General features: G+C 44.0%; 1 long non-coding RNA gene across 1 annotated transcript; it reads right to left on the reverse strand.

Moving 5' to 3' along the window:
• Positions 1–746: 746 nt before the first annotated feature.
• Positions 747–2,990, reverse strand: LOC123391386. The gene is made up of 3 exons (XR_006606079.1): positions 2,888–2,990; positions 1,278–1,367; positions 747–1,178 (listed from the first exon to the last, which is right to left on the reverse strand). It is a non-coding gene; the product is annotated as an uncharacterized LOC123391386 (long non-coding RNA).
• Between the last annotated feature and the right edge of the window lie 1,244 nt (positions 2,991–4,234).

Here is a 4,234-nt window from a genome sequence, read left to right on the forward strand (position 1 = left end):
TTAGTTCAATTACTACTGTTTTTTGTTTCATTTTGTTTTGATTTGGTTTGGTTTTTTTGGGCTATTTCTCTTCCCTAACAAGGAGGATCTGAAAATCTCCTCTGTCCCTGTACACAGTGAGCATGCCCGTGGGGGCAGCTCCTTGCCTATGCACCTGTCACGCTGAATCCAACAGGACCACACCCCTTTACTGCACCTGCCAAATGGAGGGAAGTCTGACCTCCTCAGGTCTCCCCTTCAGAGGATCCCTCAAGGACACCAGAGTCCAAGGAGTCTGAGTCTCGCTTCATTGCTGGCTTCCCCTTCAACCATGTCAGATTCTAGTCCCCAGATATCAATGAATCACTAACCCATCTGCAGCAAGCAGATGTTCTGAAACTGCTCCACCTCTTCTGCAGCTCAGAGTCTTTGAGAATTAAATCAGGTGCAGATTGAACTTGAGTTTGTCCTCTACACCTCTGACCAGGGACATTGGACTCCTCAGGGCACTTTTGGGTTTTTTGGTTTGTTTTGTTTCGTTTCACTTTTTTTTTTTTTAAAGATTTATTTATTTATTTATTCCAGAGAGAACCTGTGTGCAAGCAGAGGGAGGGGCAAAAAGGAGAGGGAAAAAATCTCAAGCAGATTCCCCACCGAGCATGGAGCCCTGTGCAGGGCTCCATCTCCCACTCCTGAGATCATGACCCAAGATGAAACCAAGAGGCAGATGCTTCAACCAGCTGAGCCATGCAGGCAACCCCCTCCGACCACCTTGGGAGCTATTCCCTGTTCAGGTTCAACACTGTGCTCCTTCTTGATGGGGTTTCCAGGATGCTAATCCTCTCTGGGTTCTAGTCATTGGTGAAAACATACAAGACATTGGATGTGGATAAGATACAGGGCCAATGTTAACAGTAAATCTGGATTAGAAGGATTAAAAAAAAAAAAAAAGCAGAGCCTCTTACCTCCTTTCTTAACATAAGCTTTGGAACCCTAAGACCCTGATTTACTTTCGTGACTCCATGGGTAAGGGAAGTCTGTGTCTGCTATATAAAGAAAAGGAGAGAATTAAGGACAAGGAAGGGAAAGAGGGAAATGAAGAGTGACCCACCCTGATGGAACTTCAGAGTCTCAGGTCCATCCTCTCAATAAGGTGCTGCTTGAAAGTTACACCCCAGGCTCATCAGTAACACCAGCCCCTTAAGAGAAACATGAAGATGGATAAGGCAATTTCTACCATTCCCCTGTTATTAGTTTTTCTTAACTCTTCAGGCGTAGCCATCAAGCATGTGACTTACTCTTTAGATATCTTCTTTGGGAGAAGACATTTGTGGTCGATTAGGAAAGTCTTGCTTCCTGTTTCGAGGCTGCTCCACTATCCTCTGTTCCTAGGAAAGAGAAGGTCAGTTTCAGCACTGAAACAGCTCTGCAAGGGGTCAGCACAGGACATTAAATACGTTTCTCAGAGCACATGAGTGGCTCAGTTGGTTGGGTGACTGCCTTCAGCTCAGGTCATGATCCTGGAGTCCTTGGATGGAGTCTCACATCAGGATCCCAGCTCCATGGGGAGTCTGCTTCTCCCTCTGACCTCCCCTCTCATGCTGTCTCACTCTGTCTCTCTCTCAAATAAAGAAAGTTAAATTTAAAAAAAATAAATACGTTTCTCAACTGAGGATGAAAACTCATGGCTTAATCTCCTTCTAGCCTTAATTCATCCCAAATTTGACATCTGTATAGACCAGAGGGAATGAGCAATAAATCGGGATGATAATACAATAACATTTCAATTCCAGCAACAAAAAATGTCCTCAAATTAAATTGGTTTATCTTATCAAGACCTCAAGAAGAAATGGACCTCCAGGTTAATTTACCCTGAATTAAAGGCCCCAAAATCCAAATCATTTTCTACTTACTTTTTTTATTCTGACACTCAGCCAGGAGAGTCCTAGATTCTTTATTTAGCATCAGTTTGGTCCTTTCCTACCAGATACCCCTCCAGTTTATTTAATCTAATGGTAACCTTCATGCATCCTCTTTTCCCAGATTGCTCCAAGGTCATAACTTTTTTTTACATCACCAACTACATCATTTTACATCACTGACACTCAGAAAACTTAAAAAACAAATCTCAGCCATTACAACTCATCTCCCAATCAAGTACAATTGATTTTCATTACTCTCAGCCATTACGTTCTATAAAGTCACTGTGAACCTTGATTTGCAAATACTTCTTGTGCTTTGGACAAGCAAATAAAAGCTACTTCAGCATCAGTCGTGATGCTGTGAAATCACCAACAATAAGCACAAAAATGCAAAGATCTTGGCACTGACCAGACAGAGAAAAGGACCCTCGTTTGCATGACGAGAGTTGAAACAAGAAGGCAGAGCACTGCTGGATTCCACCTCAAGTGGGAAAATGCACAGTGGGTGACTCAAATTTGTGCCACTCTGTGCACCTCCATGAATCGTGCAACAGCACCAGAAGTACTGATTTCGGGGTTGCAAAGAAAGATTAGCAAATAGGCAAAATCACAAATACGGAATCTGTGAATAAGGAGGATGAACTGTGTGTTCTCAGTGCCCAGAACACGGTACATTCTAGACCAACTCTAGACCATTCTAGACCACAGAAGATATCTAATTTGCCTGGAGGAAGGAGCAAGGGCAAGGAAATGGAAAGAAAAGGAGGAAGCCTTCGGTTAGCCTTACCAAGATGCCAGCTAGTCTGGGACTCAGCCTCCTTGGCCTCTGAACTTCCTCACATGTGGACAGAAGCTTTCCTCTAAACAGTAATCACAGCACGGTGCTCACCACGTCCTGGAGGAAAACAAATCCTCCTCTGTATCCCACCTTCTCACCAAGGGAACTTGGGTTTGGGGGGTCCTGTTATTCACCACATAGAACTTACCTGCAAGGTCTGGGGAAACATTCCCAAATGTGCAGCGCACACTGCGTCTTTCAGGAAACTACCAGGCCAGCAGCCGAGGTGACCTCTGAGAGGCAAAGTCCAACCCCGTGAAACCCAACCCTCTGACTCGTGGCGGCAGCCTCTTAGCTTCACTGCTCAGCGGAGCTGCATTCCAGTGCCCTGGTTAAGTGGATTCCTGGAAATTCAGTCCTCTAACAAGACCTCACCTTTCAACTTTAGGTGAATCTGCAGGTTTCAAAAACAACATGATGCGTGGGTCTCTAGGGGCGTTAAAGACAAGAACGCCCAGGTCTATAAGGCAAGGGATCTCCAAGGTGGGGGAATTTTAGGCAGAAACCCATCTATTTTTTTCTCCCCTAAATTCTGTTTTAAATCTGGAAGCATAAATTGAAAAAGTTCCAGGGCACGTGTATATGAGATGTTTTGTTCTGCTCTCATTCCCAGGATGGGGTGAGGAGTGAACCCTGGCATTAGATTTGCTGCCCACATTGTGTTCCTCTTTATAAAACACAGGAGGAGCTTGCTGGGTTTTGGGTTTGTTTGTTTGTTTGTTTTCTATTTAAATTCAATTAGCCAATATATAGTACCTCATTAGTTTCAGATGTAGTATTTAATGATTCATCAGGTGCATATAACCCCGTGCTCATCACATCACATGCCCTCTTTAACGCCCATCACTCAGCTGGCAATGGGAACTTACTGTTGACAGGGCTATCTTTGGGTTCAAGAGGCCTGCCCACAATCCCTCAAGCATAGAGGAAGACTTTCTGCTTCAAAGCTTTTTGTTAATTCTGGATCAGTATTTACACCAAGTCTGATGAAGTTTGTGGGAACCAGGCCGTAGGCTCAACCACTAGGGGTCGCTGGTTTTTATTAGATCCTTATAAAAAGGATGGTTGATCTTATCACATAGTAAGTCAGCTACCTTTTTTAAAAATTTATTTTTTATTTATTTTCAGCATAACAGTATTCATTATTTTTGCACCACACCCAGTGCTCCATGCAATCCGTGCCCTCTATAATACCCACCACCTGGTACCCCGACCTCCCACCCCCCGCCACTTCAAAACCCTCAGATTGTTTTTCAGAGTCCATAGTCTCTCATGGTTCACCTCCCCTTCCAATTTCCCCCAACCCCCTTCTCCTCTCTATCTCCCCATGTCCTCCATGCTATTTGTTATGCTCCACAAATAAGTGAAACCATATGATAATTGACTCTCTCTGCTTGACTTATTTCACTCAGCATAATCTCTTCCAGTCCCGTCCATGTTGCTACAAATGTTGGGTATTCGTCCTTTCTGATGGAGGCATAATACTCCATAGTGT

Source organism: Mustela putorius, unplaced genomic scaffold, assembly GCF_011764305.1.
Source record: "Mustela putorius furo isolate JIRA1106 unplaced genomic scaffold, ASM1176430v1.1 tig00000224_pilon_pilon_pilon, whole genome shotgun sequence".
Lineage (NCBI taxonomy): Eukaryota > Metazoa > Chordata > Mammalia > Carnivora > Mustelidae > Mustela > Mustela putorius.